This window comes from Phyllobates terribilis, unplaced genomic scaffold (genome assembly GCF_046119375.1).
Source record: "Phyllobates terribilis strain yellow unplaced genomic scaffold, ASM4611937v1 Scaffold_3__8_contigs__length_932513732, whole genome shotgun sequence".
Lineage (NCBI taxonomy): Eukaryota > Metazoa > Chordata > Amphibia > Anura > Dendrobatidae > Phyllobates > Phyllobates terribilis.
Window position 1 is genome coordinate 6896533 of NW_027362763.1, and position 20800 is coordinate 6917332.

At 42.1% G+C, this 20800-nt stretch overlaps 49 non-coding genes across 49 annotated transcripts; 16 read left to right on the forward strand and 33 right to left on the reverse strand.

Annotated features, from left to right (window-relative positions):
- Positions 1-603: 603 nt before the first annotated feature.
- Positions 604-677, forward strand: TRNAN-GUU (transfer RNA asparagine (anticodon GUU)). Its single transcript has one exon. It is a non-coding gene; the product is annotated as a tRNA-Asn (tRNA).
- Positions 678-904: 227 nt separating this feature from the next.
- Positions 905-990, reverse strand: TRNAY-GUA (transfer RNA tyrosine (anticodon GUA)). The gene is given in 2 exon segments: positions 905-940; positions 954-990. It is a non-coding gene; the product is annotated as a tRNA-Tyr (tRNA).
- A 109-nt stretch (positions 991-1099) lies between these two features.
- On the reverse strand, positions 1100-1172 carry TRNAA-AGC (transfer RNA alanine (anticodon AGC)). Its single transcript has one exon. It is a non-coding gene; the product is annotated as a tRNA-Ala (tRNA).
- A 700-nt stretch (positions 1173-1872) lies between these two features.
- On the forward strand, positions 1873-1946 carry TRNAN-GUU (transfer RNA asparagine (anticodon GUU)). Its single transcript has one exon. It is a non-coding gene; the product is annotated as a tRNA-Asn (tRNA).
- A 227-nt stretch (positions 1947-2173) lies between these two features.
- On the reverse strand, positions 2174-2259 carry TRNAY-GUA (transfer RNA tyrosine (anticodon GUA)). Its single transcript is given in 2 exon segments — positions 2174-2209; positions 2223-2259. It is a non-coding gene; the product is annotated as a tRNA-Tyr (tRNA).
- Positions 2260-2368: 109 nt separating this feature from the next.
- Positions 2369-2441, reverse strand: TRNAA-AGC (transfer RNA alanine (anticodon AGC)). Its single transcript has one exon. It is a non-coding gene; the product is annotated as a tRNA-Ala (tRNA).
- A 700-nt stretch (positions 2442-3141) lies between these two features.
- TRNAN-GUU (transfer RNA asparagine (anticodon GUU)) lies at positions 3142-3215 on the forward strand. The gene has a single exon. It is a non-coding gene; the product is annotated as a tRNA-Asn (tRNA).
- A 227-nt stretch (positions 3216-3442) lies between these two features.
- Positions 3443-3528, reverse strand: TRNAY-GUA (transfer RNA tyrosine (anticodon GUA)). Its single transcript is given in 2 exon segments — positions 3443-3478; positions 3492-3528. It is a non-coding gene; the product is annotated as a tRNA-Tyr (tRNA).
- Positions 3529-3637: 109 nt separating this feature from the next.
- TRNAA-AGC (transfer RNA alanine (anticodon AGC)) lies at positions 3638-3710 on the reverse strand. Its single transcript has one exon. It is a non-coding gene; the product is annotated as a tRNA-Ala (tRNA).
- Positions 3711-4463: 753 nt separating this feature from the next.
- TRNAN-GUU (transfer RNA asparagine (anticodon GUU)) lies at positions 4464-4537 on the forward strand. The gene has a single exon. It is a non-coding gene; the product is annotated as a tRNA-Asn (tRNA).
- A 227-nt stretch (positions 4538-4764) lies between these two features.
- Positions 4765-4850, reverse strand: TRNAY-GUA (transfer RNA tyrosine (anticodon GUA)). Its single transcript is given in 2 exon segments — positions 4765-4800; positions 4814-4850. It is a non-coding gene; the product is annotated as a tRNA-Tyr (tRNA).
- Positions 4851-4959: 109 nt separating this feature from the next.
- On the reverse strand, positions 4960-5032 carry TRNAA-AGC (transfer RNA alanine (anticodon AGC)). Its single transcript has one exon. It is a non-coding gene; the product is annotated as a tRNA-Ala (tRNA).
- A 753-nt stretch (positions 5033-5785) lies between these two features.
- On the forward strand, positions 5786-5859 carry TRNAN-GUU (transfer RNA asparagine (anticodon GUU)). The gene has a single exon. It is a non-coding gene; the product is annotated as a tRNA-Asn (tRNA).
- Positions 5860-6086: 227 nt separating this feature from the next.
- TRNAY-GUA (transfer RNA tyrosine (anticodon GUA)) lies at positions 6087-6172 on the reverse strand. Its single transcript is given in 2 exon segments — positions 6087-6122; positions 6136-6172. It is a non-coding gene; the product is annotated as a tRNA-Tyr (tRNA).
- Positions 6173-6281: 109 nt separating this feature from the next.
- TRNAA-AGC (transfer RNA alanine (anticodon AGC)) lies at positions 6282-6354 on the reverse strand. The gene has a single exon. It is a non-coding gene; the product is annotated as a tRNA-Ala (tRNA).
- A 753-nt stretch (positions 6355-7107) lies between these two features.
- On the forward strand, positions 7108-7181 carry TRNAN-GUU (transfer RNA asparagine (anticodon GUU)). The gene has a single exon. It is a non-coding gene; the product is annotated as a tRNA-Asn (tRNA).
- Positions 7182-7408: 227 nt separating this feature from the next.
- On the reverse strand, positions 7409-7494 carry TRNAY-GUA (transfer RNA tyrosine (anticodon GUA)). Its single transcript is given in 2 exon segments — positions 7409-7444; positions 7458-7494. It is a non-coding gene; the product is annotated as a tRNA-Tyr (tRNA).
- A 109-nt stretch (positions 7495-7603) lies between these two features.
- Positions 7604-7676, reverse strand: TRNAA-AGC (transfer RNA alanine (anticodon AGC)). Its single transcript has one exon. It is a non-coding gene; the product is annotated as a tRNA-Ala (tRNA).
- A 455-nt stretch (positions 7677-8131) lies between these two features.
- TRNAI-UAU (transfer RNA isoleucine (anticodon UAU)) lies at positions 8132-8203 on the reverse strand. Its single transcript has one exon. It is a non-coding gene; the product is annotated as a tRNA-Ile (tRNA).
- Positions 8204-8429: 226 nt separating this feature from the next.
- TRNAN-GUU (transfer RNA asparagine (anticodon GUU)) lies at positions 8430-8503 on the forward strand. The gene has a single exon. It is a non-coding gene; the product is annotated as a tRNA-Asn (tRNA).
- A 227-nt stretch (positions 8504-8730) lies between these two features.
- Positions 8731-8816, reverse strand: TRNAY-GUA (transfer RNA tyrosine (anticodon GUA)). The gene is given in 2 exon segments: positions 8731-8766; positions 8780-8816. It is a non-coding gene; the product is annotated as a tRNA-Tyr (tRNA).
- Positions 8817-8925: 109 nt separating this feature from the next.
- TRNAA-AGC (transfer RNA alanine (anticodon AGC)) lies at positions 8926-8998 on the reverse strand. The gene has a single exon. It is a non-coding gene; the product is annotated as a tRNA-Ala (tRNA).
- A 455-nt stretch (positions 8999-9453) lies between these two features.
- On the reverse strand, positions 9454-9525 carry TRNAI-UAU (transfer RNA isoleucine (anticodon UAU)). The gene has a single exon. It is a non-coding gene; the product is annotated as a tRNA-Ile (tRNA).
- Positions 9526-9751: 226 nt separating this feature from the next.
- On the forward strand, positions 9752-9825 carry TRNAN-GUU (transfer RNA asparagine (anticodon GUU)). Its single transcript has one exon. It is a non-coding gene; the product is annotated as a tRNA-Asn (tRNA).
- Positions 9826-10052: 227 nt separating this feature from the next.
- TRNAY-GUA (transfer RNA tyrosine (anticodon GUA)) lies at positions 10053-10138 on the reverse strand. Its single transcript is given in 2 exon segments — positions 10053-10088; positions 10102-10138. It is a non-coding gene; the product is annotated as a tRNA-Tyr (tRNA).
- A 109-nt stretch (positions 10139-10247) lies between these two features.
- TRNAA-AGC (transfer RNA alanine (anticodon AGC)) lies at positions 10248-10320 on the reverse strand. The gene has a single exon. It is a non-coding gene; the product is annotated as a tRNA-Ala (tRNA).
- Positions 10321-11073: 753 nt separating this feature from the next.
- Positions 11074-11147, forward strand: TRNAN-GUU (transfer RNA asparagine (anticodon GUU)). Its single transcript has one exon. It is a non-coding gene; the product is annotated as a tRNA-Asn (tRNA).
- A 227-nt stretch (positions 11148-11374) lies between these two features.
- On the reverse strand, positions 11375-11460 carry TRNAY-GUA (transfer RNA tyrosine (anticodon GUA)). The gene is given in 2 exon segments: positions 11375-11410; positions 11424-11460. It is a non-coding gene; the product is annotated as a tRNA-Tyr (tRNA).
- A 109-nt stretch (positions 11461-11569) lies between these two features.
- TRNAA-AGC (transfer RNA alanine (anticodon AGC)) lies at positions 11570-11642 on the reverse strand. Its single transcript has one exon. It is a non-coding gene; the product is annotated as a tRNA-Ala (tRNA).
- A 753-nt stretch (positions 11643-12395) lies between these two features.
- Positions 12396-12469, forward strand: TRNAN-GUU (transfer RNA asparagine (anticodon GUU)). Its single transcript has one exon. It is a non-coding gene; the product is annotated as a tRNA-Asn (tRNA).
- A 227-nt stretch (positions 12470-12696) lies between these two features.
- Positions 12697-12782, reverse strand: TRNAY-GUA (transfer RNA tyrosine (anticodon GUA)). Its single transcript is given in 2 exon segments — positions 12697-12732; positions 12746-12782. It is a non-coding gene; the product is annotated as a tRNA-Tyr (tRNA).
- A 109-nt stretch (positions 12783-12891) lies between these two features.
- TRNAA-AGC (transfer RNA alanine (anticodon AGC)) lies at positions 12892-12964 on the reverse strand. Its single transcript has one exon. It is a non-coding gene; the product is annotated as a tRNA-Ala (tRNA).
- Positions 12965-13717: 753 nt separating this feature from the next.
- On the forward strand, positions 13718-13791 carry TRNAN-GUU (transfer RNA asparagine (anticodon GUU)). Its single transcript has one exon. It is a non-coding gene; the product is annotated as a tRNA-Asn (tRNA).
- Positions 13792-14018: 227 nt separating this feature from the next.
- On the reverse strand, positions 14019-14104 carry TRNAY-GUA (transfer RNA tyrosine (anticodon GUA)). The gene is given in 2 exon segments: positions 14019-14054; positions 14068-14104. It is a non-coding gene; the product is annotated as a tRNA-Tyr (tRNA).
- A 109-nt stretch (positions 14105-14213) lies between these two features.
- On the reverse strand, positions 14214-14286 carry TRNAA-AGC (transfer RNA alanine (anticodon AGC)). The gene has a single exon. It is a non-coding gene; the product is annotated as a tRNA-Ala (tRNA).
- A 753-nt stretch (positions 14287-15039) lies between these two features.
- Positions 15040-15113, forward strand: TRNAN-GUU (transfer RNA asparagine (anticodon GUU)). The gene has a single exon. It is a non-coding gene; the product is annotated as a tRNA-Asn (tRNA).
- A 227-nt stretch (positions 15114-15340) lies between these two features.
- Positions 15341-15426, reverse strand: TRNAY-GUA (transfer RNA tyrosine (anticodon GUA)). The gene is given in 2 exon segments: positions 15341-15376; positions 15390-15426. It is a non-coding gene; the product is annotated as a tRNA-Tyr (tRNA).
- Positions 15427-15535: 109 nt separating this feature from the next.
- On the reverse strand, positions 15536-15608 carry TRNAA-AGC (transfer RNA alanine (anticodon AGC)). The gene has a single exon. It is a non-coding gene; the product is annotated as a tRNA-Ala (tRNA).
- A 753-nt stretch (positions 15609-16361) lies between these two features.
- On the forward strand, positions 16362-16435 carry TRNAN-GUU (transfer RNA asparagine (anticodon GUU)). Its single transcript has one exon. It is a non-coding gene; the product is annotated as a tRNA-Asn (tRNA).
- A 227-nt stretch (positions 16436-16662) lies between these two features.
- Positions 16663-16748, reverse strand: TRNAY-GUA (transfer RNA tyrosine (anticodon GUA)). Its single transcript is given in 2 exon segments — positions 16663-16698; positions 16712-16748. It is a non-coding gene; the product is annotated as a tRNA-Tyr (tRNA).
- Positions 16749-16857: 109 nt separating this feature from the next.
- On the reverse strand, positions 16858-16930 carry TRNAA-AGC (transfer RNA alanine (anticodon AGC)). Its single transcript has one exon. It is a non-coding gene; the product is annotated as a tRNA-Ala (tRNA).
- Positions 16931-17683: 753 nt separating this feature from the next.
- On the forward strand, positions 17684-17757 carry TRNAN-GUU (transfer RNA asparagine (anticodon GUU)). Its single transcript has one exon. It is a non-coding gene; the product is annotated as a tRNA-Asn (tRNA).
- A 227-nt stretch (positions 17758-17984) lies between these two features.
- Positions 17985-18070, reverse strand: TRNAY-GUA (transfer RNA tyrosine (anticodon GUA)). Its single transcript is given in 2 exon segments — positions 17985-18020; positions 18034-18070. It is a non-coding gene; the product is annotated as a tRNA-Tyr (tRNA).
- A 109-nt stretch (positions 18071-18179) lies between these two features.
- Positions 18180-18252, reverse strand: TRNAA-AGC (transfer RNA alanine (anticodon AGC)). The gene has a single exon. It is a non-coding gene; the product is annotated as a tRNA-Ala (tRNA).
- Positions 18253-19005: 753 nt separating this feature from the next.
- Positions 19006-19079, forward strand: TRNAN-GUU (transfer RNA asparagine (anticodon GUU)). The gene has a single exon. It is a non-coding gene; the product is annotated as a tRNA-Asn (tRNA).
- Positions 19080-19306: 227 nt separating this feature from the next.
- TRNAY-GUA (transfer RNA tyrosine (anticodon GUA)) lies at positions 19307-19392 on the reverse strand. The gene is given in 2 exon segments: positions 19307-19342; positions 19356-19392. It is a non-coding gene; the product is annotated as a tRNA-Tyr (tRNA).
- A 109-nt stretch (positions 19393-19501) lies between these two features.
- On the reverse strand, positions 19502-19574 carry TRNAA-AGC (transfer RNA alanine (anticodon AGC)). Its single transcript has one exon. It is a non-coding gene; the product is annotated as a tRNA-Ala (tRNA).
- Positions 19575-20326: 752 nt separating this feature from the next.
- On the forward strand, positions 20327-20400 carry TRNAN-GUU (transfer RNA asparagine (anticodon GUU)). Its single transcript has one exon. It is a non-coding gene; the product is annotated as a tRNA-Asn (tRNA).
- A 227-nt stretch (positions 20401-20627) lies between these two features.
- On the reverse strand, positions 20628-20713 carry TRNAY-GUA (transfer RNA tyrosine (anticodon GUA)). Its single transcript is given in 2 exon segments — positions 20628-20663; positions 20677-20713. It is a non-coding gene; the product is annotated as a tRNA-Tyr (tRNA).
- Between the last annotated feature and the right edge of the window lie 87 nt (positions 20714-20800).

The window sequence follows — 20800 nt, forward strand, 5'->3', positions numbered from 1 at the left end:
TAAGTGGAATTCATAAGGTGAATGTTGGCTTACAAATGTGGGCAAGCAACTTTCTAGCAAACCTTTTCTACGTATATGGAAAACCAAATTGAAGGGAGTGAAATAAACCTAAATAGTTTGTAGAAGGAAGTTGTAATGTAGCACAATCCCATGCAGAAGCTTTAGACTTTTTTAGTTTGGTTTAATTTTTGAGCTCATTTTTATTTTTTGAGCTCATTTTTATTCTTTTAGCCGAAACGCGCTTGCTTTGACTGAAGCATTTTGGCAAAATGTAAAGGTGAATTCTATAAAAAAAAGCAATAACTTAGCAGAGGATGGTTTCGATCCATCGACCTCTGGGTTATGGGCCCAGCACGCTTCCGCTGCGCCACTCTGCTGCTGGTTACAGGTGATAAGAGGAGAACCTAATTACTGTCTGACTTCAGGTCCATGCGATGGAATTCATCAGTAAGAGCTTATTTGTGGGCTATTAGAGTATTCCTAGGGTTCTGCAATTGTTTCTTTGTTTCTATAGCTTTCTTTTATCATGTTATTCTTGCAAATCATCTGCGTAAATTGTGTTTGACCTGGCTGAGGCTGTCAGAAAATCAAGTAGAGGCTTGTGTCTCTGTGGCGCAATCGGTTAGCGCGTTCGGCTGTTAACCGAAAGGTTGGTGGTTCAAGCCCACCCAGGGACGTTGGTGTCTTTTGCTTGGGTATCATGCTACGGTTGAAGAACGTTCCTCTTTGGCCCACAGCAGGTCCCGCAAGTAAAGGCTATGTTGCTGCCACCTACGTTTTGAAAACCCAAGGTGCAACGGAGGAAAGTTTCCTGGACTAGATTTTTTTTATAGTCGTACAGAAGGAGCATAGCAGTGGTGTGTTTGCCAGTAGGTACAAAACATAAGATAGGACGAAGAAAATGTCCTTCGAGCCGGAATTGAACCAGCGACCTAAGGATTGCTAATTTACAACTACAGTCCTCCGCTCTACCAGCTGAGCTATCGAAGGCTTGTTTGGCCTATGGAGGAAAGCCTCCTAGGTCTAGCTGTGGGAGCCATGAGCAGTTTGCAAAAGAATCATCGCTCTACCAACTGAAAAAAACAATAAATGATAAATTTGGAGAATGCGGGCATCGATCCCGCTACCTCTCGCATGCTAAGCGAGCGCTCTACCACTTGAGCTAATCCCCCATGCCTGATGACCTCGTTTTTAGTTTCTTGCCACAACACATAACAATTTTCATATGCTGTGACACGTGCCATTGCATCCTCTTTCGTTTTTTTTTTTTTTTTTTTTTTCATAAGGTGAATGTTGGCTTACAAATATGGGCAAGCAACTTTCTAGCAAACCTTTTCTACGTATATGGAAAACCAAATTGAAGGGAGTGAAATAAACCTAAATAGTTTGTAGAAGGAAGTTGTAATGTAGCACAATCCCATGCAGAAGCTTTAGACTTTTTTAGTTTGGTTTAATTTTTGAGCTCATTTTTATTTTTTGAGCTCATTTTTATTCTTTTAGCCGAAACGCGCTTGCTTTGACTGAAGCATTTTGGCAAAATGTAAAGGTGAATTCTATAAAAAAAAGCAATAACTTAGCAGAGGATGGTTTCGATCCATCGACCTCTGGGTTATGGGCCCAGCACGCTTCCGCTGCGCCACTCTGCTGCTGGTTACAGGTGATAAGAGGAGAACCTAATTACTGTCTGACTTCAGGTCCATGCGATGGAATTCATCAGTAAGAGCTTATTTGTGGGCTATTAGAGTATTCCTAGGGTTCTGCAATTGTTTCTTTGTTTCTATAGCTTTCTTTTATCATGTTATTCTTGCAAATCATCTGCGTAAATTGTGTTTGACCTGGCTGAGGCTGTCAGAAAATCAAGTAGAGGCTTGTGTCTCTGTGGCGCAATCGGTTAGCGCGTTCGGCTGTTAACCGAAAGGTTGGTGGTTCAAGCCCACCCAGGGACGTTGGTGTCTTTTGCTTGGGTATCATGCTACGGTTGAAGAACGTTCCTCTTTGGCCCACAGCAGGTCCCGCAAGTAAAGGCTATGTTGCTGCCACCTACGTTTTGAAAACCCAAGGTGCAACGGAGGAAAGTTTCCTGGACTAGATTTTTTTTATAGTCGTACAGAAGGAGCATAGCAGTGGTGTGTTTGCCAGTAGGTACAAAACATAAGATAGGACGAAGAAAATGTCCTTCGAGCCGGAATTGAACCAGCGACCTAAGGATTGCTAATTTACAACTACAGTCCTCCGCTCTACCAGCTGAGCTATCGAAGGCTTGTTTGGCCTATGGAGGAAAGCCTCCTAGGTCTAGCTGTGGGAGCCATGAGCAGTTTGCAAAAGAATCATCGCTCTACCAACTGAAAAAAACAATAAATGATAAATTTGGAGAATGCGGGCATCGATCCCGCTACCTCTCGCATGCTAAGCGAGCGCTCTACCACTTGAGCTAATCCCCCATGCCTGATGACCTCGTTTTTAGTTTCTTGCCACAACACATAACAATTTTCATATGCTGTGACACGTGCCATTGCATCCTCTTTCGTTTTTTTTTTTTTTTTTTTTTTCATAAGGTGAATGTTGGCTTACAAATATGGGCAAGCAACTTTCTAGCAAACCTTTTCTACGTATATGGAAAACCAAATTGAAGGGAGTGAAATAAACCTAAATAGTTTGTAGAAGGAAGTTGTAATGTAGCACAATCCCATGCAGAAGCTTTAGACTTTTTTAGTTTGGTTTAATTTTTGAGCTCATTTTTATTTTTTGAGCTCATTTTTATTCTTTTAGCCGAAACGCGCTTGCTTTGACTGAAGCATTTTGGCAAAATGTAAAGGTGAATTCTATAAAAAAAAGCAATAACTTAGCAGAGGATGGTTTCGATCCATCGACCTCTGGGTTATGGGCCCAGCACGCTTCCGCTGCGCCACTCTGCTGCTGGTTACAGGTGATAAGAGGAGAACCTAATTACTGTCTGACTTCAGGTCCATGCGATGGAATTCATCAGTAAGAGCTTATTTGTGGGCTATTAGAGTATTCCTAGGGTTCTGCAATTGTTTCTTTGTTTCTATAGCTTTCTTTTATCATGTTATTCTTGCAAATCATCTGCGTAAATTGTGTTTGACCTGGCTGAGGCTGTCAGAAAATCAAGTAGAGGCTTGTGTCTCTGTGGCGCAATCGGTTAGCGCGTTCGGCTGTTAACCGAAAGGTTGGTGGTTCAAGCCCACCCAGGGACGTTGGTGTCTTTTGCTTGGGTATCATGCTACGGTTGAAGAACGTTCCTCTTTGGCCCACAGCAGGTCCCGCAAGTAAAGGCTATGTTGCTGCCACCTACGTTTTGAAAACCCAAGGTGCAACGGAGGAAAGTTTCCTGGACTAGATTTTTTTTATAGTCGTACAGAAGGAGCATAGCAGTGGTGTGTTTGCCAGTAGGTACAAAACATAAGATAGGACGAAGAAAATGTCCTTCGAGCCGGAATTGAACCAGCAACCTAAGGATTGCTAATTTACAACTACAGTCCTCCGCTCTACCAGCTGAGCTATCGAAGGCTTGTTTGGCCTATGGAGGAAAGCCTCCTAGGTCTAGCTGTGGGAGCCATGAGCAGTTTGCAAAAGAATCATCGCTCTACCAACTGAAAAAAACAATAAATGATAAATTTGGAGAATGCGGGCATCGATCCCGCTACCTCTCGCATGCTAAGCGAGCGCTCTACCACTTGAGCTAATCCCCCATGCCTGATGACCTCGTTTTTAGTTTCTTGCCACAACACATAACAATTTTCATATGCTGTGACACGTGCCATTGCATCCTCTTTCGTTTTTTTTTTTTTTTTTTTTTTTTTTTTTAAGTGCGGATTACTTTTTGCCAAAGTTGAAGACCATAAGTGGAATTCATAAGGTGAATGTTGGCTTACAAATGTGGGCAAGCAACTTTCTAGCAAACCTTTTCTACGTATATGGAAAACCAAATTGAAGGGAGTGAAATAAACCTAAATAGTTTGTAGAAGGAAGTTGTAATGTAGCACAATCCCATGCAGAAGCTTTAGACTTTTTTAGTTTGGTTTAATTTTTGAGCTCATTTTTATTTTTTGAGCTCATTTTTATTCTTTTAGCCGAAACGCGCTTGCTTTGACTGAAGCATTTTGGCAAAATGTAAAGGTGAATTCTATAAAAAAAAGCAATAACTTAGCAGAGGATGGTTTCGATCCATCGACCTCTGGGTTATGGGCCCAGCACGCTTCCGCTGCGCCACTCTGCTGCTGGTTACAGGTGATAAGAGGAGAACCTAATTACTGTCTGACTTCAGGTCCATGCGATGGAATTCATCAGTAAGAGCTTATTTGTGGGCTATTAGAGTATTCCTAGGGTTCTGCAATTGTTTCTTTGTTTCTATAGCTTTCTTTTATCATGTTATTCTTGCAAATCATCTGCGTAAATTGTGTTTGACCTGGCTGAGGCTGTCAGAAAATCAAGTAGAGGCTTGTGTCTCTGTGGCGCAATCGGTTAGCGCGTTCGGCTGTTAACCGAAAGGTTGGTGGTTCAAGCCCACCCAGGGACGTTGGTGTCTTTTGCTTGGGTATCATGCTACGGTTGAAGAACGTTCCTCTTTGGCCCACAGCAGGTCCCGCAAGTAAAGGCTATGTTGCTGCCACCTACGTTTTGAAAACCCAAGGTGCAACGGAGGAAAGTTTCCTGGACTAGATTTTTTTTATAGTCGTACAGAAGGAGCATAGCAGTGGTGTGTTTGCCAGTAGGTACAAAACATAAGATAGGACGAAGAAAATGTCCTTCGAGCCGGAATTGAACCAGCGACCTAAGGATTGCTAATTTACAACTACAGTCCTCCGCTCTACCAGCTGAGCTATCGAAGGCTTGTTTGGCCTATGGAGGAAAGCCTCCTAGGTCTAGCTGTGGGAGCCATGAGCAGTTTGCAAAAGAATCATCGCTCTACCAACTGAAAAAAACAATAAATGATAAATTTGGAGAATGCGGGCATCGATCCCGCTACCTCTCGCATGCTAAGCGAGCGCTCTACCACTTGAGCTAATCCCCCATGCCTGATGACCTCGTTTTTAGTTTCTTGCCACAACACATAACAATTTTCATATGCTGTGACACGTGCCATTGCATCCTCTTTCGTTTTTTTTTTTTTTTTTTTTTTTTTTTTTAAGTGCGGATTACTTTTTGCCAAAGTTGAAGACCATAAGTGGAATTCATAAGGTGAATGTTGGCTTACAAATGTGGGCAAGCAACTTTCTAGCAAACCTTTTCTACGTATATGGAAAACCAAATTGAAGGGAGTGAAATAAACCTAAATAGTTTGTAGAAGGAAGTTGTAATGTAGCACAATCCCATGCAGAAGCTTTAGACTTTTTTAGTTTGGTTTAATTTTTGAGCTCATTTTTATTTTTTGAGCTCATTTTTATTCTTTTAGCCGAAACGCGCTTGCTTTGACTGAAGCATTTTGGCAAAATGTAAAGGTGAATTCTATAAAAAAAAGCAATAACTTAGCAGAGGATGGTTTCGATCCATCGACCTCTGGGTTATGGGCCCAGCACGCTTCCGCTGCGCCACTCTGCTGCTGGTTACAGGTGATAAGAGGAGAACCTAATTACTGTCTGACTTCAGGTCCATGCGATGGAATTCATCAGTAAGAGCTTATTTGTGGGCTATTAGAGTATTCCTAGGGTTCTGCAATTGTTTCTTTGTTTCTATAGCTTTCTTTTATCATGTTATTCTTGCAAATCATCTGCGTAAATTGTGTTTGACCTGGCTGAGGCTGTCAGAAAATCAAGTAGAGGCTTGTGTCTCTGTGGCGCAATCGGTTAGCGCGTTCGGCTGTTAACCGAAAGGTTGGTGGTTCAAGCTCACCCAGGGACGTTGGTGTCTTTTGCTTGGGTATCATGCTACGGTTGAAGAACGTTCCTCTTTGGCCCACAGCAGGTCCCGCAAGTAAAGGCTATGTTGCTGCCACCTACGTTTTGAAAACCCAAGGTGCAACGGAGGAAAGTTTCCTGGACTAGATTTTTTTTATAGTCGTACAGAAGGAGCATAGCAGTGGTGTGTTTGCCAGTAGGTACAAAACATAAGATAGGACGAAGAAAATGTCCTTCGAGCCGGAATTGAACCAGCAACCTAAGGATTGCTAATTTACAACTACAGTCCTCCGCTCTACCAGCTGAGCTATCGAAGGCTTGTTTGGCCTATGGAGGAAAGCCTCCTAGGTCTAGCTGTGGGAGCCATGAGCAGTTTGCAAAAGAATCATCGCTCTACCAACTGAAAAAAACAATAAATGATAAATTTGGAGAATGCGGGCATCGATCCCGCTACCTCTCGCATGCTAAGCGAGCGCTCTACCACTTGAGCTAATCCCCCATGCCTGATGACCTCGTTTTTAGTTTCTTGCCACAACACATAACAATTTTCATATGCTGTGACACGTGCCATTGCATCCTCTTTCGTTTTTTTTTTTTTTTTTTTTTTTTTTTTTAAGTGCGGATTACTTTTTGCCAAAGTTGAAGACCATAAGTGGAATTCATAAGGTGAATGTTGGCTTACAAATGTGGGCAAGCAACTTTCTAGCAAACCTTTTCTACGTATATGGAAAACCAAATTGAAGGGAGTGAAATAAACCTAAATAGTTTGTAGAAGGAAGTTGTAATGTAGCACAATCCCATGCAGAAGCTTTAGACTTTTTTAGTTTGGTTTAATTTTTGAGCTCATTTTTATTTTTTGAGCTCATTTTTATTCTTTTAGCCGAAACGCGCTTGCTTTGACTGAAGCATTTTGGCAAAATGTAAAGGTGAATTCTATAAAAAAAAGCAATAACTTAGCAGAGGATGGTTTCGATCCATCGACCTCTGGGTTATGGGCCCAGCACGCTTCCGCTGCGCCACTCTGCTGCTGGTTACAGGTGATAAGAGGAGAACCTAATTACTGTCTGACTTCAGGTCCATGCGATGGAATTCATCAGTAAGAGCTTATTTGTGGGCTATTAGAGTATTCCTAGGGTTCTGCAATTGTTTCTTTGTTTCTATAGCTTTCTTTTATCATGTTATTCTTGCAAATCATCTGCGTAAATTGTGTTTGACCTGGCTGAGGCTGTCAGAAAATCAAGTAGAGGCTTGTGTCTCTGTGGCGCAATCGGTTAGCGCGTTCGGCTGTTAACCGAAAGGTTGGTGGTTCAAGCCCACCCAGGGACGTTGTTGTCTTTTGCTTGGGTATCATGCTACGGTTGAAGAACGTTCCTCTTTGGCCCACAGCAGGTCCCGCAAGTAAAGGCTATGTTGCTGCCACCTACGTTTTGAAAACCCAAGGTGCAACGGAGGAAAGTTTCCTGGACTAGATTTTTTTTATAGTCGTACAGAAGGAGCATAGCACTGGTGTGTTTGCCAGTAGGTACAAAACATAAGATAGGACGAAGAAAATGTCCTTCGAGCCGGAATTGAACCAGCAACTTAAGGATTGCTAATTTACAACTACAGTCCTCCGCTCTACCAGCTGAGCTATCGAAGGCTTGTTTGGCCTATGGAGGAAAGCCTCCTAGGTCTAGCTGTGGGAGCCATGAGCAGTTTGCAAAAGAATCATCGCTCTACCAACTGAAAAAAACAATAAATGATAAATTTGGAGAATGCGGGCATCGATCCCGCTACCTCTCGCATGCTAAGCGAGCGCTCTACCACTTGAGCTAATCCCCCATGCTTGATGACCTCGTTTTTAGTTTCTTGCCACAACACATAACAATTTTCATATGCTGTGACACGTGCCATTGCATCCTCTTTCGTTTTTTTTTTTTTTTTTTTTTTTTTTTTTAAGTGCGGATTACTTTTTGCCAAAGTTGAAGACCATAAGTGGAATTCATAAGGTGAATGTTGGCTTACAAATATGGGCAAGCAACTTTCTAGCAAACCTTTTCTACGTATATGGAAAACCAAATTGAAGGGAGTGAAATAAACCTAAATAGTTTGTAGAAGGAAGTTGTAATGTAGCACAATCCCATGCAGAAGCTTTAGACTTTTTTAGTTTGGTTTAATTTTTGAGCTCATTTTTATTTTTTGAGCTCATTTTTATTCTTTTAGCCGAAACGCGCTTGCTTTGACTGAAGCATTTTGGCAAAATGTAAAGGTGAATTCTATAAAAAAAAGCAATAACTTAGCAGAGGATGGTTTCGATCCATCGACCTCTGGGTTATAGGCCCAGCACGCTTCCGCTGCGCCACTCTGCTGCTGGTTACAGGTGATAAGAGGAGAACCTAATTACTGTCTGACTTCAGGTCCATGCGATGGTATTCATCAGTAAGAGCTTATTTGTGGGCTATTAGAGTATTCCTAGGGTTCTGCAATTGTTTCTTTGTTTCTATAGCTTTCTTTTATCATGTTATTCTTGCAAATCATCTGCGTAAATTGTGTTTGACCTGGCTGAGGCTGTCAGAAAATCAAGTAGAGGCTTGTGTCTCTGTAGCGCAATCGGTTAGCGCGTTCGGCTGTTAACCGAAAGGTTGGTGGTTCAAGCCCACCCAGGGACGTTGTTGTCTTTTGCTTGGGTATCATGCTACGGTTGAAGAACGTTCCTCTTTGGCCCACAGCAGGTCCCGCAAGTAAAGGCTATGTTGCTGCCACCTACGTTTTGAAAACCCAAGGTGCAACGGAGGAAAGTTTCCTGGACTAGATTTTTTTTATAGTCGTACAGAAGGAGCATAGCACTGGTGTGTTTGCCAGTAGGTACAAAACATAAGATAGGACGAAGAAAATGTCCTTCGAGCCGGAATTGAACCAGCAACTTAAGGATTGCTAATTTACAACTACAGTCCTCCGCTCTACCAGCTGAGCTATCGAAGGCTTGTTTGGCCTATGGAGGAAAGCCTCCTAGGTCTAGCTGTGGGAGCCATGAGCAGTTTGCAAAAGAATCATCGCTCTACCAACTGAAAAAAACAATAAATGATAAATTTGGAGAATGCGGGCATCGATCCCGCTACCTCTCGCATGCTAAGCGAGCGCTCTACCACTTGAGCTAATCCCCCATGCTTGATGACCTCGTTTTTAGTTTCTTGCCACAACACATAACAATTTTCATATGCTGTGACACGTGCCATTGCATCCTCTTTCGTTTTTTTTTTTTTTTTTTTTTTTTTTTTTAAGTGCGGATTACTTTTTGCCAAAGTTGAAGACCATAAGTGGAATTCATAAGGTGAATGTTGGCTTACAAATATGGGCAAGCAACTTTCTAGCAAACCTTTTCTACGTATATGGAAAACCAAATTGAAGGGAGTGAAATAAACCTAAATAGTTTGTAGAAGGAAGTTGTAATGTAGCACAATCCCATGCAGAAGCTTTAGACTTTTTTAGTTTGGTTTAATTTTTGAGCTCATTTTTATTTTTTGAGCTCATTTTTATTCTTTTAGCCGAAACGCGCTTGCTTTGACTGAAGCATTTTGGCAAAATGTAAAGGTGAATTCTATAAAAAAAAGCAATAACTTAGCAGAGGATGGTTTCGATCCATCGACCTCTGGGTTATAGGCCCAGCACGCTTCCGCTGCGCCACTCTGCTGCTGGTTACAGGTGATAAGAGGAGAACCTAATTACTGTCTGACTTCAGGTCCATGCGATGGTATTCATCAGTAAGAGCTTATTTGTGGGCTATTAGAGTATTCCTAGGGTTCTGCAATTGTTTCTTTGTTTCTATAGCTTTCTTTTATCATGTTATTCTTGCAAATCATCTGCGTAAATTGTGTTTGACCTGGCTGAGGCTGTCAGAAAATCAAGTAGAGGCTTGTGTCTCTGTAGCGCAATCGGTTAGCGCGTTCGGCTGTTAACCGAAAGGTTGGTGGTTCAAGCCCACCCAGGGACGTTGTTGTCTTTTGCTTGGGTATCATGCTACGGTTGAAGAACGTTCCTCTTTGGCCCACAGCAGGTCCCGCAAGTAAAGGCTATGTTGCTGCCACCTACGTTTTGAAAACCCAAGGTGCAACGGAGGAAAGTTTCCTGGACTAGATTTTTTTTATAGTCGTACAGAAGGAGCATAGCACTGGTGTGTTTGCCAGTAGGTACAAAACATAAGATAGGACGAAGAAAATGTCCTTCGAGCCGGAATTGAACCAGCAACTTAAGGATTGCTAATTTACAACTACAGTCCTCCGCTCTACCAGCTGAGCTATCGAAGGCTTGTTTGGCCTATGGAGGAAAGCCTCCTAGGTCTAGCTGTGGGAGCCATGAGCAGTTTGCAAAAGAATCATCGCTCTACCAACTGAAAAAAACAATAAATGATAAATTTGGAGAATGCGGGCATCGATCCCGCTACCTCTCGCATGCTAAGCGAGCGCTCTACCACTTGAGCTAATCCCCCATGCTTGATGACCTCGTTTTTAGTTTCTTGCCACAACACATAACAATTTTCATATGCTGTGACACGTGCCATTGCATCCTCTTTCGTTTTTTTTTTTTTTTTTTTTTTTTTTTTTAAGTGCGGATTACTTTTTGCCAAAGTTGAAGACCATAAGTGGAATTCATAAGGTGAATGTTGGCTTACAAATATGGGCAAGCAACTTTCTAGCAAACCTTTTCTACGTATATGGAAAACCAAATTGAAGGGAGTGAAATAAACCTAAATAGTTTGTAGAAGGAAGTTGTAATGTAGCACAATCCCATGCAGAAGCTTTAGACTTTTTTAGTTTGGTTTAATTTTTGAGCTCATTTTTATTTTTTGAGCTCATTTTTATTCTTTTAGCCGAAACGCGCTTGCTTTGACTGAAGCATTTTGGCAAAATGTAAAGGTGAATTCTATAAAAAAAAGCAATAACTTAGCAGAGGATGGTTTCGATCCATCGACCTCTGGGTTATGGGCCCAGCACGCTTCCGCTGCGCCACTCTGCTGCTGGTTACAGGTGATAAGAGGAGAACCTAATTACTGTCTGACTTCAGGTCCATGCGATGGTATTCATCAGTAAGAGCTTATTTGTGGGCTATTAGAGTATTCCTAGGGTTCTGCAATTGTTTCTTTGTTTCTATAGCTTTCTTTTATCATGTTATTCTTGCAAATCATCTGCGTAAATTGTGTTTGACCTGGCTGAGGCTGTCAGAAAATCAAGTAGAGGCTTGTGTCTCTGTAGCGCAATCGGTTAGCGCGTTCGGCTGTTAACCGAAAGGTTGGTGGTTCAAGCCCACCCAGGGACGTTGTTGTCTTTTGCTTGGGTATCATGCTACGGTTGAAGAACGTTCCTCTTTGGCCCACAGCAGGTCCCGCAAGTAAAGGCTATGTTGCTGCCACCTACGTTTTGAAAACCCAAGGTGCAACGGAGGAAAGTTTCCTAGACTAGATTTTTTTTATAGTCGTACAGAAGGAGCATAGCACTGGTGTGTTTGCCAGTAGGTACAAAACATAAGATAGGACGAAGAAAATGTCCTTCGAGCCAGAATTGAACCAGCGACCTAAGGATTGCTAATTTACAACTACAGTCCTCCGCTCTACCAGCTGAGCTATCGAAGGCTTGTTTGGCCTATGGAGGAAAGCCTCCTAGGTCTAGCTGTGGGAGCCATGAGCAGTTTGCAAAAGAATCATCGCTCTACCAACTGAAAAAAACAATAAATGATAAATTTGGAGAATGCGGGCATCGATCCCGCTACCTCTCGCATGCTAAGCGAGCGCTCTACCACTTGAGCTAATCCCCCATGCCTGATGACCTCGTTTTTAGTTTCTTGCCACAACACATAACAATTTTCATATGCTGTGACACGTGCCATTGCATCCTCTTTCGTTTTTTTTTTTTTTTTTTTTTTTTTTTTTAAGTGCGGATTACTTTTTGCCAAAGTTGAAGACCATAAGTGGAATTCATAAGGTGAATGTTGGCTTACAAATATGGGCAAGCAACTTTCTAGCAAACCTTTTCTACGTATATGGAAAACCAAATTGAAGGGAGTGAAATAAACCTAAATAGTTTGTAGAAGGAAGTTGTAATGTAGCACAATCCCATGCAGAAGCTTTAGACTTTTTTAGTTTGGTTTAATTTTTGAGCTCATTTTTATTTTTTGAGCTCATTTTTATTCTTTTAGCCGAAACGCGCTTGCTTTGACTGAAGCATTTTGGCAAAATGTAAAGGTGAATTCTATAAAAAAAAGCAATAACTTAGCAGAGGATGGTTTCGATCCATCGACCTCTGGGTTATGGGCCCAGCACGCTTCCGCTGCGCCACTCTGCTGCTGGTTACAGGTGATAAGAGGAGAACCTAATTACTGTCTGACTTCAGGTCCATGCGATGGTATTCATCAGTAAGAGCTTATTTGTGGGCTATTAGAGTATTCCTAGGGTTCTGCAATTGTTTCTTTGTTTCTATAGCTTTCTTTTATCATGTTATTCTTGCAAATCATCTGCGTAAATTGTGTTTGACCTGGCTGAGGCTGTCAGAAAATCAAGTAGAGGCTTGTGTCTCTGTGGCGCAATCGGTTAGCGCGTTCGGCTGTTAACCGAAAGGTTGGTGGTTCAAGCCCACCCAGGGACGTTGTTGTCTTTTGCTTGGGTATCATGCTACGGTTGAAGAACGTTCCTCTTTGGCCCACAGCAGGTCCCGCAAGTAAAGGCTATGTTGCTGCCACCTACGTTTTGAAAACCCAAGGTGCAACGGAGGAAAGTTTCCTGGACTAGATTTTTTTTATAGTCGTACAGAAGGAGCATAGCACTGGTGTGTTTGCCAGTAGGTACAAAACATAAGATAGGACGAAGAAAATGTCCTTCGAGCCGGAATTGAACCAGCAACTTAAGGATTGCTAATTTACAACTACAGTCCTCCGCTCTACCAGCTGAGCTATCGAAGGCTTGTTTGGCCTATGGAGGAAAGCCTCCTAGGTCTAGCTGTGGGAGCCATGAGCAGTTTGCAAAAGAATCATCGCTCTACCAACTGAAAAAAACAATAAATGATAAATTTGGAGAATGCGGGCATCGATCCCGCTACCTCTCGCATGCTAAGCGAGCGCTCTACCACTTGAGCTAATCCCCCATGCTTGATGACCTCGTTTTTAGTTTCTTGCCACAACACATAACAATTTTCATATGCTGTGACACGTGCCATTGCATCCTCTTTCGTTTTTTTTTTTTTTTTTTTTTTTTTTTTTAAGTGCGGATTACTTTTTGCCAAAGTTGAAGACCATAAGTGGAATTCATAAGGTGAATGTTGGCTTACAAATATGGGCAAGCAACTTTCTAGCAAACCTTTTCTACGTATATGGAAAACCAAATTGAAGGGAGTGAAATAAACCTAAATAGTTTGTAGAAGGAAGTTGTAATGTAGCACAATCCCATGCAGAAGCTTTAGACTTTTTTAGTTTGGTTTAATTTTTGAGCTCATTTTTATTTTTTGAGCTCATTTTTATTCTTTTAGCCGAAACGCGCTTGCTTTGACTGAAGCATTTTGGCAAAATGTAAAGGTGAATTCTATAAAAAAAAGCAATAACTTAGCAGAGGATGGTTTCGATCCATCGACCTCTGGGTTATGGGCCCAGCACGCTTCCGCTGCGCCACTCTGCTGCTGGTTACAGGTGATAAGAGGAGAACCTAATTACTGTCTGACTTCAGGTCCATGCGATGGTATTCATCAGTAAGAGCTTATTTGTGGGCTATTAGAGTATTCCTAGGGTTCTGCAATTGTTTCTTTGTTTCTATAGCTTTCTTTTATCATGTTATTCTTGCAAATCATCTGCGTAAATTGTGTTTGACCTGGCTGAGGCTGTCAGAAAATCAAGTAGAGGCTTGTGTCTCTGTAGCGCAATCGGTTAGCGCGTTCGGCTGTTAACCGAAAGGTTGGTGGTTCAAGCCCACCCAGGGACGTTGTTGTCTTTTGCTTGGGTATCATGCTACGGTTGAAGAACGTTCCTCTTTGGCCCACAGCAGGTCCCGCAAGTAAAGGCTATGTTGCTGCCACCTACGTTTTGAAAACCCAAGGTGCAACGGAGGAAAGTTTCCTAGACTAGATTTTTTTTATAGTCGTACAGAAGGAGCATAGCACTGGTGTGTTTGCCAGTAGGTACAAAACATAAGATAGGACGAAGAAAATGTCCTTCGAGCCGGAATTGAACCAGCGACCTAAGGATTGCTAATTTACAACTACAGTCCTCCGCTCTACCAGCTGAGCTATCGAAGGCTTGTTTGGCCTATGGAGGAAAGCCTCCTAGGTCTAGCTGTGGGAGCCATGAGCAGTTTGCAAAAGAATCATCGCTCTACCAACTGAAAAAAACAATAAATGATAAATTTGGAGAATGCGGGCATCGATCCCGCTACCTCTCGCATGCTAAGCGAGCGCTCTACCACTTGAGCTAATCCCCCATGCCTGATGACCTCGTTTTTAGTTTCTTGCCACAACACATAACAATTTTCATATGCTGTGACACGTGCCATTGCATCCTCTTTCGTTTTTTTTTTTTTTTTTTTTTTTTTTTTTAAGTGCGGATTACTTTTTGCCAAAGTTGAAGACCATAAGTGGAATTCATAAGGTGAATGTTGGCTTACAAATATGGGCAAGCAACTTTCTAGCAAACCTTTTCTACGTATATGGAAAACCAAATTGAAGGGAGTGAAATAAACCTAAATAGTTTGTAGAAGGAAGTTGTAATGTAGCACAATCCCATGCAGAAGCTTTAGACTTTTTTAGTTTGGTTTAATTTTTGAGCTCATTTTTATTTTTTGAGCTCATTTTTATTCTTTTAGCCGAAACGCGCTTGCTTTGACTGAAGCATTTTGGCAAAATGTAAAGGTGAATTCTATAAAAAAAAGCAATAACTTAGCAGAGGATGGTTTCGATCCATCGACCTCTGGGTTATGGGCCCAGCACGCTTCCGCTGCGCCACTCTGCTGCTGGTTACAGGTGATAAGAGGAGAACCTAATTACTGTCTGACTTCAGGTCCATGCGATGGTATTCATCAGTAAGAGCTTATTTGTGGGCTATTAGAGTATTCCTAGGGTTCTGCAATTGTTTCTTTGTTTCTATAGCTTTCTTTTATCATGTTATTCTTGCAAATCATCTGCGTAAATTGTGTTTGACCTGGCTGAGGCTGTCAGAAAATCAAGTAGAGGCTTGTGTCTCTGTGGCGCAATCGGTTAGCGCGTTCGGCTGTTAACCGAAAGGTTGGTGGTTCAAGCCCACCCAGGGACGTTGTTGTCTTTTGCTTGGGTATCATGCTACGGTTGAAGAACGTTCCTCTTTGGCCCACAGCAGGTCCCGCAAGTAAAGGCTATGTTGCTGCCACCTACGTTTTGAAAACCCAAGGTGCAACGGAGGAAAGTTTCCTGGACTAGATTTTTTTTATAGTCGTACAGAAGGAGCATAGCACTGGTGTGTTTGCCAGTAGGTACAAAACATAAGATAGGACGAAGAAAATGTCCTTCGAGCCGGAATTGAACCAGCAACTTAAGGATTGCTAATTTACAACTACAGTCCTCCGCTCTACCAGCTGAGCTATCGAAGGCTTGTTTGGCCTATGGAGGAAAGCCTCCTAGGTCTAGCTGTGGGAGCCATGAGCAGTTTGCAAAAGAATCATCGCTCTACCAACTGAAAAAAACAATAAATGATAAATTTGGAGAATGCGGGCATCGATCCCGCTACCTCTCGCATGCTAAGCGAGCGCTCTACCACTTGAGCTAATCCCCCATGCTTGATGACCTCGTTTTTAGTTTCTTGCCACAACACATAACAATTTTCATATGCTGTGACACGTGCCATTGCATCCTCTTTCGTTTTTTTTTTTTTTTTTTTTTTTTTTTTTAAGTGCGGATTACTTTTTGCCAAAGTTGAAGACCATAAGTGGAATTCATAAGGTGAATGTTGGCTTACAAATATGGGCAAGCAACTTTCTAGCAAACCTTTTCTACGTATATGGAAAACCAAATTGAAGGGAGTGAAATAAACCTAAATAGTTTGTAGAAGGAAGTTGTAATGTAGCACAATCCCATGCAGAAGCTTTAGACTTTTTTAGTTTGGTTTAATTTTTGAGCTCATTTTTATTTTTTGAGCTCATTTTTATTCTTTTAGCCGAAACGCGCTTGCTTTGACTGAAGCATTTTGGCAAAATGTAAAGGTGAATTCTATAAAAAAAAGCAATAACTTAGCAGAGGATGGTTTCGATCCATCGACCTCTGGGTTATGGGCCCAGCACGCTTCCGCTGCGCCACTCTGCTGCTGGTTACAGGTGATAAGAGGAGAACCTAATTACTGTCTGACTTCAGGTCCATGCGATGGTATTCATCAGTAAGAGCTTATTTGTGGGCTATTAGAGTATTCCTAGGGTTCTGCAATTGTTTCTTTGTTTCTATAGCTTTCTTTTATCATGTTATTCTTGCAAATCATCTGCGTAAATTGTGTTTGACCTGGCTGAGGCTGTCAGAAAATCAAGTAGAGGCTTGTGTCTCTGTAGCGCAATCGGTTAGCGCGTTCGGCTGTTAACCGAAAGGTTGGTGGTTCAAGCCCACCCAGGGACGTTGTTGTCTTTTGCTTGGGTATCATGCTACGGTTGAAGAACGTTCCTCTTTGGCCCACAGCAGGTCCCGCAAGTAAAGGCTATGTTGCTGCCACCTACGTTTTGAAAACCCAAGGTGCAACGGAGGAAAGTTTCCTGGACTAGATTTTTTTTATAGTCGTACAGAAGGAGCATAGCACTGGTGTGTTTGCCAGTAGGTACAAAACATAAGATAGGACGAAGAAAATGTCCTTCGAGCCGGAATTGAACCAGCAACTTAAGGATTGCTAATTTACAACTACAGTCCTCCGCTCTACCAGCTGAGCTATCGAAGGCTTGTTTGGCCTATGGAGGAAAGCCTCCTAGGTCTAGCTGTGGGAGCCATGAGCAGTTTGCAAAAGAATCATCGCTCTACCAACTGAAAAAAACAATAAATGATAAATTTGGAGAATGCGGGCATCGATCCCGCTACCTCTCGCATGCTAAGCGAGCGCTCTACCACTTGAGCTAATCCCCCATGCTTGATGACCTCGTTTTTAGTTTCTTGCCACAACACATAACAATTTTCATATGCTGTGACACGTGCCATTGCATCCTCTTTCGTTTTTTTTTTTTTTTTTTTTTTTTTTTTTAAGTGCGGATTACTTTTTGCCAAAGTTGAAGACCATAAGTGGAATTCATAAGGTGAATGTTGGCTTACAAATATGGGCAAGCAACTTTCTAGCAAACCTTTTCTACGTATATGGAAAACCAAATTGAAGGGAGTGAAATAAACCTAAATAGTTTGTAGAAGGAAGTTGTAATGTAGCACAATCCCATGCAGAAGCTTTAGACTTTTTTAGTTTGGTTTAATTTTTGAGCTCATTTTTATTTTTTGAGCTCATTTTTATTCTTTTAGCCGAAACGCGCTTGCTTTGACTGAAGCATTTTGGCAAAATGTAAAGGTGAATTCTATAAAAAAAAGCAATAACTTAGCAGAGGATGGTTTCGATCCATCGACCTCTGGGTTATGGGCCCAGCACGCTTCCGCTGCGCCACTCTGCTGCTGGTTACAGGTGATAAGAGGAGAACCTAATTACTGTCTGACTTCAGGTCCATGCGATGGTATTCATCAGTAAGAGCTTATTTGTGGGCTATTAGAGTATTCCTAGGGTTCTGCAATTGTTTCTTTGTTTCTATAGCTTTCTTTTATCATGTTATTCTTGCAAATCATCTGCGTAAATTGTGTTTGACCTGGCTGAGGCTGTCAGAAAATCAAGTAGAGGCTTGTGTCTCTGTGGCGCAATCGGTTAGCGCGTTCGGCTGTTAACCGAAAGGTTGGTGGTTCAAGCCCACCCAGGGACGTTGTTGTCTTTTGCTTGGGTATCATGCTACGGTTGAAGAACGTTCCTCTTTGGCCCACAGCAGGTCCCGCAAGTAAAGGCTATGTTGCTGCCACCTACGTTTTGAAAACCCAAGGTGCAACGGAGGAAAGTTTCCTGGACTAGATTTTTTTTATAGTCGTACAGAAGGAGCATAGCACTGGTGTGTTTGCCAGTAGGTACAAAACATAAGATAGGACGAAGAAAATGTCCTTCGAGCCGGAATTGAACCAGCAACTTAAGGATTGCTAATTTACAACTACAGTCCTCCGCTCTACCAGCTGAGCTATCGAAGGCTTGTTTGGCCTATGGAGGAAAGCCTCCTAGGTCTAGCTGTGGGAGCCATGAGCAGTTTGCAAAAGAATCATCGCTCTACCAACTGAAAAAAACAATAAATGATAAATTTGGAGAATGCGGGCATCGATCCCGCTACCTCTCGCATGCTAAGCGAGCGCTCTACCACTTGAGCTAATCCCCCATGCTTGATGACCTCGTTTTTAGTTTCTTGCCACAACACATAACAATTTTCATATGCTGTGACACGTGCCATTGCATCCTCTTTCGTTTTTTTTTTTTTTTTTTTTTTTTTTTTTAAGTGCGGATTACTTTTTGCCAAAGTTGAAGACCATAAGTGGAATTCATAAGGTGAATGTTGGCTTACAAATATGGGCAAGCAACTTTCTAGCAAACCTTTTCTACGTATATGGAAAACCAAATTGAAGGGAGTGAAATAAACCTAAATAGTTTGTAGAAGGAAGTTGTAATGTAGCACAATCCCATGCAGAAGCTTTAGACTTTTTTAGTTTGGTTTAATTTTTGAGCTCATTTTTATTTTTTGAGCTCATTTTTATTCTTTTAGCCGAAACGCGCTTGCTTTGACTGAAGCATTTTGGCAAAATGTAAAGGTGAATTCTATAAAAAAAAGCAATAACTTAGCAGAGGATGGTTTCGATCCATCGACCTCTGGGTTATGGGCCCAGCACGCTTCCGCTGCGCCACTCTGCTGCTGGTTACAGGTGATAAGAGGAGAACCTAATTACTGTCTGACTTCAGGTCCATGCGATGGTATTCATCAGTAAGAGCTTATTTGTGGGCTATTAGAGTATTCCTAGGGTTCTGCAATTGTTTCTTTGTTTCTATAGCTTTCTTTTATCATGTTATTCTTGCAAATCATCTGCGTAAATTGTGTTTGACCTGGCTGAGGCTGTCAGAAAATCAAGTAGAGGCTTGTGTCTCTGTAGCGCAATCGGTTAGCGCGTTCGGCTGTTAACCGAAAGGTTGGTGGTTCAAGCCCACCCAGGGACGTTGTTGTCTTTTGCTTGGGTATCATGCTACGGTTGAAGAACGTTCCTCTTTGGCCCACAGCAGGTCCCGCAAGTAAAGGCTATGTTGCTGCCACCTACGTTTTGAAAACCCAAGGTGCAACGGAGGAAAGTTTCCTGGACTAGATTTTTTTTATAGTCGTACAGAAGGAGCATAGCACTGGTGTGTTTGCCAGTAGGTACAAAACATAAGATAGGACGAAGAAAATGTCCTTCGAGCCGGAATTGAACCAGCAACTTAAGGATTGCTAATTTACAACTACAGTCCTCCGCTCTACCAGCTGAGCTATCGAAGGCTTGTTTGGCCTATGGAGGAAAGCCTCCTAGGTCTAGCTGTGGGAGCCATGAGCAGTTTGCAAAAGAATCATCGCTCTACCAACTGAAAAAAACAATAAATGATAAATTTGGAGAATGCGGGCATCGATCCCGCTACCTCTCGCATGCTAAGCGAGCGCTCTACCACTTGAGCTAATCCCCCATGCTTGATGACCTCGTTTTTAGTTTCTTGCCACAACACATAACAATTTTCATATGCTGTGACACGTGCCATTGCATCCTCTTTCGTTTTTTTTTTTTTTTTTTTTTTTTTTTTAAGTGCGGATTACTTTTTGCCAAAGTTGAAGACCATAAGTGGAATTCATAAGGTGAATGTTGGCTTACAAATATGGGCAAGCAACTTTCTAGCAAACCTTTTCTACGTATATGGAAAACCAAATTGAAGGGAGTGAAATAAACCTAAATAGTTTGTAGAAGGAAGTTGTAATGTAGCACAATCCCATGCAGAAGCTTTAGACTTTTTTAGTTTGGTTTAATTTTTGAGCTCATTTTTATTTTTTGAGCTCATTTTTATTCTTTTAGCCGAAACGCGCTTGCTTTGACTGAAGCATTTTGGCAAAATGTAAAGGTGAATTCTATAAAAAAAAGCAATAACTTAGCAGAGGATGGTTTCGATCCATCGACCTCTGGGTTATGGGCCCAGCACGCTTCCGCTGCGCCACTCTGCTGCTGGTTACAGGTGATAAGAGGAGAACCTAATTACTGTCTGACTTCAGGTCCATGCGATGGTATTCATCAGTAAGAGCTTATTTGTGGGCTATTAGAGTATTCCTAGGGTTCTGCAATTGTTTCTTTGTTTCTATAGCTTTCTTTTATCATGTTATTCTTGCAAATCATCTGCGTAAATTGTGTTTGACCTGGCTGAGGCTGTCAGAAAATCAAGTAGAGGCTTGTGTCTCTGTAGCGCAATCGGTTAGCGCGTTCGGCTGTTAACCGAAAGGTTGGTGGTTCAAGCCCACCCAGGGACGTTGTTGTCTTTTGCTTGGGTATCATGCTACGGTTGAAGAACGTTCCTCTTTGGCCCACAGCAGGTCCCGCAAGTAAAGGCTATGTTGCTGCCACCTACGTTTTGAAAACCCAAGGTGCAACGGAGGAAAGTTTCCTAGACTAGATTTTTTTTATAGTCGTACAGAAGGAGCATAGCACTGGTGTGTTTGCCAGTAGGTACAAAACATAAGATAGGACGAAGAAAATGTCCTTCGAGCCGGAATTGAACCAGCGACCTAAGGATTGCTAATTTACAACTACAGTCCTCCGCTCTACCAGCTGAGCTATCGAAGGCTTGTTTGGCCTATGGAGGAAAGCCTCCTAGGTCTAGCTGTGGGAGCCATGAGCAGTTTGCAAAAGAATCATCGCTCTACCAACTGA